Source organism: Chrysochloris asiatica, unplaced genomic scaffold (assembly GCF_000296735.1).
Source record: "Chrysochloris asiatica unplaced genomic scaffold, ChrAsi1.0 scaffold00036, whole genome shotgun sequence".
In the NCBI taxonomy this organism is placed as follows: Eukaryota; Metazoa; Chordata; class Mammalia; order Afrosoricida; family Chrysochloridae; genus Chrysochloris; species Chrysochloris asiatica.
In genome coordinates, this window is record NW_006408554.1 from 16,183,796 (window position 1) to 16,197,758 (window position 13,963).

Genomic DNA, 13,963 nt, shown 5'->3' on the forward strand with positions numbered 1-13,963 from the left:
TTTTTAAATCAGGAATGGATATTTCATTTTGTCACATGCCTTTTCTGCATCAATCAGTATGATCCTGTGGTTCTTTTATTTTCACTTACTTATATGGTGGATTATGTTGATCGTTTTTCTAATGTTGAACCATCCTTGCATCCCTGATATGAATCCCACTTGATTATGATGTATTATCTTTTTGATGTGTTGATGGATTCTGTTTGGCTAGGATTTTGTTGAGAATTTTTGCATCTATGTTCATGAAGGATATTGGTCTATAATTTTCTTTCTTAGTGACATCCTTAACCTGGTTTTGGTATGAAGGTTATGCTTGCTTCATAAAAAGTATTAGGAAATTTTTCATCCTCCTCTATATTCTGGAATAATTTGAGTAGAATTGGTGAGAGTTCTTCCCTGAATATTTGATAGAACTCACCAGTGAAGTCATCTGAGTCTGGATTTCTTTTGTTTGGGAGTTTTTTGATGACCTGATTAATTACTTCTTTTGTTATGGGTCTGTTCATGTTTTCTACTTCACTTTGTGTAAGTTTAGGTAGGTCATGTTTATCTAAAAATGTATCCATCTCTTCTAAGCTTTCAAATTTGTTGGAGTACAATTCTTCATAGTTTTGTTACTATCCTTTTGATTTTCTTTGGTTCCGTTGTGACATAGCCCATGTGGTTTTTAATGCATGTTGTTTTTGCCTTCTCCTTTTCTTTTGTTAGGTTCACCAGTGGTCTGTCAGTTTTGTTAATCATTTCAAAGAATCAGATTGTTGTCCTGTTGATACTTTCTATAGTTTTTCTATTTTCTATCTCAATTATTTCTCCTGTAATCTTTATTATTTTTTTGTTGGTGGCTGCAGTTTCCCTCTGTTAGTCTGTAGATACTAATTGTAGATACTGTGTTAATGTGTTAATTTTAGTTCTTCTTTTTGGATGTGTGCATTTATTGCGAGAAATTGTCCTCTCAGCACCACTTTTGTCATGTCCCAAAGATTTTTGTATGTTGTCTTCTCATTCTCATTTGTTTATAGGAACATTGTGAGTTTATATTTAATTTCTTCTCCTCCCCAATCGCTTTCAGCAGGGTGTTATTCAGTTTCCATGTATTTGACTTAATTTCCTTGGTCTTCTTATTGTAGATTTCTAATTTGATAGCATTGTGGTATGACAATATGCTTTGTAGTATTTTGATATTTGTAAATGTATGGAGATTTGTTTTGTGACCTAACACATGGTCTATTCTGGAGAATGTTCCATGTGCACTGGAAAAGAATGTGTATTGTGCTGTTGTTAGGTTGAATGCTCTATGCATATCTATGAATTCAAGTTGATTGATTTTGCTGTTTAGTTCCTCTGTCTTTGTTGAGTTTCTTTCTGGTTGTTCTGTTCATTTTTGAAAGCAGTGTATTAAAATCACCCACGATTATTGTAGAGTGATATATTTCTTTCTTCAAATCTATTAGAGTTTGCTTTATATATTTTGGAGCTCTTTAATTGGGAGCATTGCTATTATAGTAATGTCATCTTATTTAATTGTCCCTTTAATCATTTGATAATGTCCATCTTTATCTCTTATGCTAGTTTTTCCTTAATGTTTATTTTATCAGAGATTAGTACTTGACGGCACATAACGGCACATAGCAACAACAACAACAACAATAGTCCATCAACTTTTTCCTCCATTTAGTGCAGTCTGTTTTATCCTGTAGTCTACCTGACCTACTCACCATCTGGGTCTCTGTTCCTACGTGTTTACCTTCTTTATATTGTAATTGTTTTGATCATAGACTGATCTCCCAGATTCTTAGTTTGTTCTTTTAGTTTAGTTCTGTTCTTGACTCTTCCTTCTGTCAATTTAGTTCTGGAAGATGCTGCCACGTATGTCAATCTCTGGTTGTTATTTGTTCTTGTTGGCTCTCAGTCCACAGAACTCCCTTTAGGATGTTTTGTAGCACAGGGTAGGCTTTGGCAAAATCCCTTAACTTCTGTTTATCCTGGAATGTTTTGATTACACCATCCAATTTGATTGATAGCTTTGCTGAAAAAAGAATTCTTGGTTGGCAGTTTTTTTTCTTTCAGGGTTTTCTACTTCACTCTGTACAGGGTCACTATGAGTCTGAGCTAACTCCATGGCATTTAACATCAACAACAAAGCTCAACTTATTTAGTAAACAACTATTTACACTTTCACTACCAACTTCAACTTTTTATTTTTATACATTTTCATATTTCAGTTGGAAGCATTATCTAATATTCCATAATTTAAACTAGAACACTGGCAGTACTATTTTTTTTATGTAAGAAATGTTTTTTTTTCCAGTGTTGTCTTCATCTTTACCTTTGTTGTTTTGTTTATGTATATTGATGGTTGGCCTACTATCTCACTGATATCACTCCTGCCAGTATTTCCATTTTTTCCCCTTATTCTTCTTCAAACTCCCAGAAGAATTCATTTAAAATACACATCTGACCATACCATTTCCCTGTTAGCACCCTCAGTGAGTCTTTGTCACCTGCAATTTAAGAATTATTCTCTTTTCAATCTGCCTATAACTACTTTGCTTCAAATTAAAAGTTATTCAGAAATTCAAAAGAAATTTGAAAGAGATGCTAGTAAAATAAATGGAATGTGTGTAAAAATGGAAGAGCTTTATATAAAGTTTTAACAGAGTGGACTTTAAAAAACTTTTTGGTACCTCAAATGGCCAATTTTCATAAAAAAACATTAATCTATTGCAGTCTATAGAAGGTATTCACTGTATATTAAATTTTTACATATCCAATTATAACTTATGTATGAGTCAAGGCTTTTATTTAAGCAAGCCTAGTTTCTATTTCGGGAACTTTATTTTGAATAGTGTTATCTAAAATTTACTTTTACAAAGGAAGAAAATTACATATGGGAATTATGTTACTGCAGAACCACTAGAAGTGCATATTATGAAATAAGTGAAGAAAAGTTAAAATGAGATTAGAAACTGAATAACATTTATCACAGATAGGCATTGCTAATGAGTCTCATAGTTCAAGAAATAGATACTTGCTAAAAACAAAATTAAACAAAACAACAAAACTTAGTATCATTTGATCAGTTGAGTCAATAAGTAGTTTTATATTATTGTCATTAAAATGTTGTACAGCAGTGCTCATAATTAATCTTTTCTATTTTACCTATTTCTCCTTAGTCCTTCTCATCACAGTAAAATACTCCTCCTCTCTATGCTACTGCATATGTTGAAAACCAACATATTATCTGTAAATGTATACTTTATTTTACTCCTAACATTTAATCTGTCAGGAAGTTCTTAGTACTATTTCTCAAAAACAGCATCCCCCAAACCCAAACCCACTCCATCAATTCCAACTCATATCAACTCTATAGGACAGAGTGAGTTTACAAGACTGTAATCTTTATGAAGATTCCTGATGTGGTCAAAGAGTTTATATCACATGTGGTACTGTACCATCAGCATTGGACTTCTTAACCACAAAGTTGGTGGTTCAAACCTACCAGCCACTTCTTGAAAACCCTACACAGGGTCTCTGAGTCAGAATTGACTCAACAGTGCTTACCAACAACAATAATCTTTATGAAGCAGATTGTCACATCCTTCTTCCACAGAGTGACTGGTGTGTTCCAACTATGAACTTTCAGTTAGCAGCCCAATTCCTTAACCACTGCTCTACCAGGATTCTCTTTTTTCCCCAAAAGATACATTATTCTACTTTCCCAAAAGATTATTTTACATCTTTATGTCTCTATCACTTCCTCCTGGTCTATTATTTGTCATCTGTTTTCTTTTCAGTGTCTTTCTAATTGCTCTTGGCATTTCCATTTCAGTCCACCTAGAATCCATTCTACTCATTAAGAATGCTATCTATTAAAAATACAATTAAATAATTTCACTCATTTGTTTAAAAACTTCCCATGATATCCCACCCCTTCAATGTGATTCAAACTCTTTGACATGTTCTGCTTGGTTCTACATGGTCTGGTGCTAGTTCCCACTATGATCTCATCTCCTATGACTCTTCTAGGCACATACTTTTCTAGATGGATCCTCAACCTTTAATGAGGAGCAGGAGAGGACATCAGTACTCCCTTCAGAGTCTTTGTTCTCTGCTTTGTATACTTTGAAATTCTTTGCAAGACTGGGCTTTGTCTCCTGGGTAGTCTAATATATACCCACCTTTGTGTGAAGCCTTCTTGGTGTACTGAAGTTAAAGTAACAGCCCTTTGCTCATTCTGTTCTACTGTGCTGTCATTGGATTGTACCCCCATGAGAGTAGGCATCTTGTTTTATGGTGTTGTAAGGAGTTCTGGTAGCGTAGTGGTTATAAGTCAGGCTGCAAACCTCAAGGTCAGCAGTTCAAAACTACCAGTTGTTCTGTGGGAGAAAAATGAGGCATTCTGCTCCCATAAAGATTTACAGCCTCAGAAACCCTGTTCAGGGTCACTATGGATCAGAACCGTAGTTACCAACAATAACAAGCATCTTCAGCATTCAGGATGGTGGTTGGGAAAGAGAGATCATATTGCTCTGTTGAGTAAATAATGGATGTATGGTGAGCTGACTGAACACTTGAATGGATGAAATATATTATAGACAGAAGATCTAGAAGTTATAGACAGGGTTAATATTGTACAAAGAAACTTTATAGGGACATGCCTAGTGAAGAATTGTGAGATCATAGAGGTAATAGTGGTGGTTAGTCAAAGGATATGATAGTTAAGATTTTTTACTAACTTGACTGGGCAAGGATTCCCAGTACTTTGGCAGTTGAGGTATGACTAATACAGACATAGTTGAAGCTATGATAGTTGGATTTGAGCAGGTGTAGTTAAGTCTGTGATGACTGGCTATAAGCAGCCAACTAATTGATAGGATGTTTCCTTGGAGTAGTGGCCTATTCCCAATATAATGGGAAGCAGGAAAAACTTGTTCTCTATTCCACTAGAGGCTTGAGACTCCTGTCTGCCTGCCAGGACTGTCAGTCTTGGTTCAGCTGACTCAAACTTGGAACTCTCTCACCTCTACAATTGTGAGTTACTTGCTTAATATAACCTTTTCTTTACATACACACATATGTATATAGAGATACATATATATGTATATATGTTTCACTGGTTTCACTTCTCTAGAGAACTAAGACACAAGAGTTAGAGGGGGAGCAGAAAGATCCTAGGCGAGAAAAAGACAGGGAAACACAAGGCTGAGAGACCCAAGGGAAGTTTTAGTCAGGTAATTACAACAATATAGTAGGAAATTGAATGTAGTTGTCTGTTCATGAGACTGCAGCAAATATGAGATAGACTATTAGAGCAGAGACCTGATTTTCCAAAATACTAGGCTTTTAGGTCTGGTTGTGATAGATACTTTTTAAAAACAGGCCATCTGTCTGTTAAGGTTTCAGATGCTCAAACCCATCTTGTTTCCTCGCACAAAGTAAGAGATACCAAAACCTTGCTTAAACCAGACACTACTTAGCTCTACCTGTCAAACAAACTCACTCTAAGACCTGGCAGTGTTTACTTCTTCACTTTGACATCTTGCTGTCTGATCCCTTACCATGCTGACTTACACTATATCTTTTTATAGGTCCTAATACCAAGAAAGTACATGTCATTAAAATTTCATACAGTCCTTGGTCTTTGCTCAGACCCTAGTATAGGGGCAGAGGACAGGAAACACGATTTTAGCAACCAACATACCACCGCTTATGGATAGCACTCTCTAGAAATAAAAAAGCAAAACAAATTAAAAATAAGAAAAAAAAATAAAAGCAACAAAAACATTTTGGAAACCATATATTTGATAATGCACAATTATTAAAACATATTAATTCAGCACAAATCTTATGTATTCGTGTTTTATTAAATTTTGAATCCAGTAGAATTCATTGTCCAAATGAATAAAATATATTCAATAAACTGTCAGCCCAAAGCTGAAAATTAGCCTGCAAAATTAAATCAAATGTGCCCATTCAAAGAGAGGTGACCCAATGGAATGTGGAAATCATTGGACAATCTCTTTGATATCACATGTGAGTAAAGCTTTACTACAGGTAATATAGAAATGGCTGCAAGCATACATTGACAGAGAACTTCCAGAAGTTCAAGCCAGATTCAGAAGAGGCTGTGGAATGAGGGCTATCATTGCTGATGTCTGATGGATCTTGGCTGAAAGCAGAGAGTATCAGAAAGATGTTTACCTGTGCTTTATTGACTATCAGTTGTGTTGATCATGACAAGCTATGGACAACATTGCGAAGTATGAGTAATCTGGAACACTTAATTGTGCTCATGAGGAATCTGTACATGGACCAAGAGGCAGTTGTTTGAACAGAACATTGGGAACACTGAGTGGTTTAAAATTAAGAAAGGTATGTGACAGGGTTGTATTTTTTCACTACACTTATTTAACCTGTATGCTGAGCAAATAATATGACAAGCTGGGTTCTATTAAGATAAACGTGGCATCAGATTGGAGGAAAACTCATTAACAACCTGCGATATGCAGATGATACAACCTTGCTTGCTGAAAGTGAAGAGGACTTAAGATACTTAATGATGAAGATCAAAAAGCACAGCTTTTGGTATACATTACATCTCAGTGTAAAGAAAACAAAAATCCTTACCACTGGACCAATAAAAAACATTCTTATCAATTAAGAAAAGATTGAAGTTGTCAAGGACTTCTTCTTAGTCAACTATTAACATTCATGGAGACAGCAATCAAAAAATTAAACAACATATTGCATTAGGCAAATGTGCTGCACAAGACCTTTTTAAAGTGTTGACGAGCAAAGATGTTAGCTTGAGGACTAAGGCACATCTGATCCAAGCCATGGTATTTTCATTAACCACAGATGTATGTGAAAGCTGGACAGTGAATAAGGAAACCCATAGAAGAATTGATGCTTTTGAGTTATGGTGTTGGAGGAGATTATTCAAAGTGCCATGGGCTGCCAAATGAACCAACAGATTTGTGTTGGAAGACGTATAGCCAGAGTGTTCCTTGGAGGCCAAGATAGCCAAACTTCATCTCTTATACTATGGACATATTGTTAGGAGGGACCAGTTGCTGGAGAAGGATATCATGTTTGGTAAGGTGGAGGGTCAGATAAAAAGAAGACCCCCAGTGAGATGGATTGGCAAAGTGGCAGCATCAATGGGCTCAAGCGTGGCAACAATTGTGAGGTTGGCCCAGGATCGAGCAGTGTTTCATTCTCTTGTGCACAGGGTTGCTATGAGTCAGCACTGACTTGATGGCAGGCACTCAACAACAAACAGGTACAATAGTGGCTTTATTGAATCCTAATTGAATTCATTGAAAATACCTTTTTTAAACACCATAAAAGATGACTATACACATGGATCTCACCAGATGGAATACACAAAAATCAAATTGACTACAACTGTGGGAGGATATGTTGGAAAAGCTCCATATCATCAGCCAAAAGAAGACCAGGGGCAGACTGTGGAACAGACCATCTATTGCTCATATGCAAGTTCATGCTGAAATTTAAGAAAATTAAAACAAATCCATGAGAGCCAAAATCTGACTGTGAACACATACCACCTGAATTAAGGGATTATCTAATGAACATATTTGATGCATTAAACACTGAAGACTCAAGACCAGAAGAATAATGGGATGACATGAAGATCATCTTAAAGGGAGAAGCAAAAGGTCATTAAGAGCACAAGCAAGAAGGAAAAGGCCAAAATAAATGTCAGAAGAGACTCTGAAACTTACTCTTCAGCATGTTAATGCTTAAGCAAATGGAATAAATGTTAAGGTAAAAGAGCTGAATAGAAAATTCCAAAGGTTATCCATTTTGACACAGCACCAGCTGTTTTGTGAAAGGACAGTAAATGTGATTTATATCCTTACTCTGAATTTTAGTTATTTATACTGTGACACTTGCACTGGCAGTTTGAACAGCAAGGTCAGTAGTTCAAGCTCATCAACCACTGCTGTAAACCCTATACAGGGTCGCTATGAGTCGTAACTGGCTCAACAGTACTTGACAATGACAACAACATCATACAGGCTTAAGTAATTTTTATTGTGGCAGGCCCCCCAATTTTTATTTGAGATAATGTTGGGTTGCATCACTGATTCTGTAGTCATCAAATACTTCAGAAGTGTGAGCCACCTATTCCAATTTTATTGCTTTTTGAGAGAAAGAGGCACACAGATAAAATGCTAATTCCGGCTCTGAATTGTACTGACTTTCAGGAGACCACTTTTAAATATGTCTTGTAATTGTTTCAATAGTACTTCATGTGCAAAACATGAGCAAAACACAAAGTCTCCATTTTGAGATAAGGGAAGTGAAGTTCAGAGTTTATCTAAGGTGCCCCATATCACACAGCTAAGAAATGACAAAGGGGGGACATGAATTTAGGCACCATAGCTTCAAAGTCCATCCTTTCCTGATTGTTGTTACTGCTTTTAGGTGGCCTATGTCAGTTCTGACTCATAGTGGTCCTGTGCACAACAGAACAAAACATTACCTGGTCCAATGCCATCCTCACAACTATTGTTACAGTTGAGCCTATTGGTGCTACCACTGTGCCAATTCATCTCACTGATGCCCAGGATGGAGTTCTGGTGTGGCACTATGGGTTAATGTGCTTAGCTGCAAAGTCAGTTTGAACCATAAAGTCAGAGATTCAAGCTCATTGGTTGCTCCTTGTAAAATAAACATACAGGGTTGCTATGGGTTGGAAATGACTTGATGGCACTTACCAACAGCCCTGTAGTCAGCTCCAAAACATATTTATTTAAATGTGTGAAAATATATACAACAAAACTTACACATATTCCATGATTTTTACACGCACAGTTCATCGTCAGTGGTTACTTATATCACAGTATGTCCCATTTTCACTATCTCTGCCCCTACTGTTTTACACTCTAAGCTGATGTTCTTTTCCTTTAAAGGTCTTATCTGTGCTTTGGAATGAACTATCAGCATTTGAATCTCATATAGATAATTCTTTCAATAGGACACAATGCTGAAGGGCAACATTTAAAGAACTTACTGAGTTAAACTGTTGTTCAGTTTAATGATGACTTCATGGGGTATCTTCATTTCAAGGTTCAATAGTAGTTCCCAGGTATAAGATTAAAGGTTCCTTCCAATCTTGATGTGTTCAAGTATGTCTATTCTTAATATATTTCTAGAGAGGAAATGGACAGAGTAATCCAGGCACCTCCCAGTGTTTTTGTTATGAAATGTACATTTCATATTTTAAATGAACACTCTTTGCTATTAAGCTTTGTTTTATGATCCTCCGTTGTTCTTTGGATATACTTTTACCCTTAGTACTCCAAAAGATCATTGTAAATATGTAGAAACAAGAATGCATTGCCATTTTATTTTTGTTGGGGTGGGTAAAACAAGGAGTGAAGGTTAAGGTTAAAACTATGGCTGGGTCTTTTTTAAGCCTAGGGTTTCATTTAGTGTTAGAATTATGGTTCACACAAGAGTTAGTATTAGGGGTGAATGTTGATCTAGTGGTAGGAGTAAAACAGTCTAGTTTTTAGGGTTACAGTTAGGGTTAATTTCATTTTTTCTTTCTTAAAATCCATTTTGTTTTCTCTTCCTTTGGAAGTTCTGTAACTACATTATTCCACTGTCATCTTGCCTGCATGGTTTCCTGAGTTGCTTTCAAAATTCCTTCCTCGTCTTTGGGTTTGAAAAGTTTGGTTACAACTTGGTGTTTTTCTTTATGGGGTATGTCTTGTCTGGAGTTCATTCAGATTTCTTGAATGTTTATCTTGTCAACTTTCATGATGTTAGGGAAGCTTTCTTCCAACAACTCTTGGGCAATATCTCTGTGTTAGTTTTTCTCTTCCTGTTCTAGAATAGCACATAAGTTATTCCTCTTAATAGTGATCCACACACGTTAGGTTTCTTTGGAGTTTTTTGTTCTTTTTTAAGATTGTTCCTCTAGCAGATGACGATTGAGAGCTTTTTCTTCAAGGTCAGTAATTCAGCTTTCCATCGACTCAATTCTATTTCTTTGCCATCTGAGTATATAATCTATTTCTGAACTCTCAGTGCTAATCTTCTGACTTTCTAATTGCTGTCTTTGTATGATTGTTTTTTTCAAGTATTTTGTCAGTTTGTTTCCTGAATTTCCCGAAAGTCTGTCTATGTTTTCCTTTATTTCTCTCAGTCTAGTGAAGTTGCCTAATTAGGTAGTTCTAATAGCATATCTAGTATAATATTTTCTGAGACTGTATTTGGCCATTTGTTTCAGGTATTCTGCTTATTTCTTCATACAAACTGAAGTGTCTATCTTCTGAGACATTAGTGTCATGTTTATATTTCATTGATGATTGTATAGTGGTATATACTCAGGCACTCAGTACCTGTCTCCTGGTAGATCCAGTACAGATTGGAAGGGTGAATGCAATTTTCTGTTGACAGTTTAGATTGCATAGCTCAGGGTGGGTTTACAAACCTCCAGAATCAGGGTTGCTATGCCAAGTAACTGACCCCAGGCAGAGAAGACGTGGCACAGAAAGGAATGCTACTGGCCTCTGGGTTGGTAAAGGCAGGGACTGGCTAGCTACCAGGAGGACATGGGGACACTGGAGCAATGTGCACCCCTTGCTGCTCACCTCTAGCAGCATCCCTCACATTGCCATTTTATTAATTTAAACTTTCTTTATAGACCAAGTGACAAGTGTTTCTATAAGAGTATTACTGATTTTGAGCAAACATTACAGAGTTTGCCAACTATTATTAGGGCTTTCCCTAGTATGTCCACAGTCTAGCCATTAGAAATGGTTCATTCAGTGTTAAGTTTCTAACAAACACTGAAGTCTATTGAAACTAATATAATTTTCTAAATAAGATATCATTATTTTCCAAATGCTAAAATAAATCTCTGAATGATATCATGTTGTAACAATTTTTCTTCTTCACCATGCAACTTATTTTGTATAACACCTCAGCTTTTGATCCGTTAAGCAAGAAACAAGAAAATAAAGTCCATATTCATTGGATGGACCATAAATACTCATTGACAAAAGTTTTGATATATGGCTGACTGATTACTTTATAATGCTTTATTTATTACTTTGTTTTTCTATAAATTCTGAGTATTTTATAAATGTCTTAAGTATTATCTTAATTTAGTTTTAAGAAATTTATGTCCTAAATATGTATCATTCTATTAGTTATTTTACTAATATGAAGTAATAATTGGCATTAGATGTATGCTTTATGTTAAGTAAGAAATAAGAATATGAAAGAATGAAGCATATATAATTCATAGACTTATTTAATAAATCTGGAAGAATACCAAATGTGATGTTAGTTCAATGCTCGTATTTAAATTTTTATCCTTGTAAAATGTTATAGCAACCTTGTAACAAAAACTCCTTAATAATGCACTCAATCTACATTTTATTCTAACATAGACCAGCAATTTCTTCCTACATTTCAAGTATATTTAATAAATTCTTGTTGTGTAGACTAAACATGTGTTGACTAGACATTAGCCATTTAAAAGAGATGTAACGTGCTGCAATAAAAGGTTTTATAATGCCGACAGCAGCAGTTTTCCCAAGGATCAAGACAATTAATTTGACATAATGTAAAGAGAATGACCAGATCAGTATAGCTGCTTCAGCAGTAAGTTTCCAGATAAAACAGCTGTTTACAAAAGCATTGCAAAACTTTATCAGATGTTTTATTTATATTAGAGGTTAAATGAAACATCTGGCTATACCTGATAGCAGAATTACAAATGAGAATCAAAATTGACCTGATTTTGCAATTAAGGCGAAGATGGAAGCTGTGGAAAGGCTTTAAGATAGTACTAGCTAGTTCACTCTAACTTTGACTACAGAGTTTTTCTCTTCAAAAAGCTGCTTGATAAAATAACTTGTACTTTTTTCAAATGTGGCCTCTGAAAAATCTCTCCAATATATTATAACATGCTTAAAGGGTTCCAAATAATTTTATAACTTTAGCTGTAGGTGTATTAACTAAAATTATTTCCCCCCTAGAATTGTTATTGTTAAGTGCCATAGAATAGGTCCCTGTATAGGGTTTCGAAAGATCAGCTGATGGTTTTGAACTCATGATCTTATGGTTAGCATATTTTAAAAAGCTATCTGGAAAATAAATTGCTTGGTTTCGGAAAACACCACCAAGAATGCAAAATCTATAGCTTAGTAAAGTTTTAAAAGTTTCTAAATATGTAGGAAGTTCAAATTTTCAAGAGGAATACTACATAAATAATCAATGAAAAACTCATGGAAAGTTTCTAGACAAGTTAAATAATAACAATTCTGGTGTCTTTGAGTCCAGAACACTTAATTGTACTCATGAGAAACCTGTACATACACCAACTAGCAATGGTTCAAACAAAACAAAGGAATATTGAATTGCTTAAAATCGGGAAAGGTTGTATGCTTTCACCATACTTAATCAATCTATATATAGTCCTAGTATAGCACTGAAGGATAAGCACTAGACTGCAAGGTTAGTTTAAACTGCAGGCAGTTCAAACTCACCAATGGCTTTTTGGAAACCATCTAAAGGGTAGCTGAGTCAGAATCAACTCAATGGCACTTAACAACTGCATTCAATCTGTATGCTGAGCACATGATCTAAGAAGCTTCATTATATAAAGATTAACGCGGCATCAAGATGAACATCAAGGAAGAGTCATTAACAACCTGCAGTATGCATATGATACTACTTTGCTTGCTGGAAATGAAAATACTGGTGAAGATCAAAGACCATAGCCTTCAGCTTGGATTGCACCTTGATATCAAGGAAACTAAAATCCTCACCACTGGACCAATACATAAGTTCATGATAGATGGAGAAAAGATTGAAGTTGTCAAAGGCTTTACTCTACTTGGTTCTACAATCAACATTCATAGAAGCAGCAGTCAGGAAATCAAACTACATATTGCATTGGTCATATCTGTTGTAGGTGACCTCTTCAAAGTGTTATAAAGAGTAAATATATCAGTTTGAGGGCTAAGATGTGCTTGGCCAAAATCATGGTATTTTCAATACCCTCATATGCATATGAAAGTTGAACAAAGTGAATAAGGAAGATCGTAGAATAATTGATACATTTGCGTTATGGTGTTGGCGAAGAAATTGAAAGTACGATGGACTGCCAGAAGAACAAATCTGTGTTGGATGGAGCATGGCCCGATTATTCCCTAGAAGCCAGGATGGCAAGACTTACTCTCCCATATTTCACACATGTTGTCAGGAGGGACTAGTTCCTGTAGAAGGACATCATGCTTGGTAAAGTAGATGGTTAGGGTCCTGGTGTGGTATTGTGGGTTAATGTACTAGACTGAAAAGTCAGTTTGAATTACAAGGTTGGTGGTTCAAGCTCACCAGTTGCTCCTTGGAATCCTATGAGTTTTGCTATGAGTTGGAATGCATAACAGGGATTGTGAGGATGGCAGAGGACTGAGCGATGTTTCATGTGTTTATGCAAAGGGTTGCTAGGAATCAGAAGTGACTCAACAGCAACTAACAACATCCTATCAAGGCTCTGTTGAGACCCAATTTTAAAATGTTTGATACACTTAAGTAACACCAGTAACCACCACAACTGTTGAAGGAGAAAAGCAGAGTTAATAACAAGTTTTTAATTGAATGGTCTACCTTGTAATTCTTGTTTTCTTCTGATTTCCTAACTCATAGAAAGCTAGGTGTCTGCTGGCAATTGGTGTAGAACAAGGAAGGGGAAATATGGAAGAGAGGCCTACCTTTGTCTGGACAAACAACCACAGGAAAACATGAAGCATGTGCAGACATGGCTTCTTGTTTATTTTCTTTTTTAAAGTTCAGCTTTAATAATGTAACCAAATATGAAAGGATCCACATGATGATTTGAGGTGGCTTTACTGTTATATTCAGCCTATACCTAAGCTCAATTCATGGATCCTGAGGTTCTTTCATTTTTTTG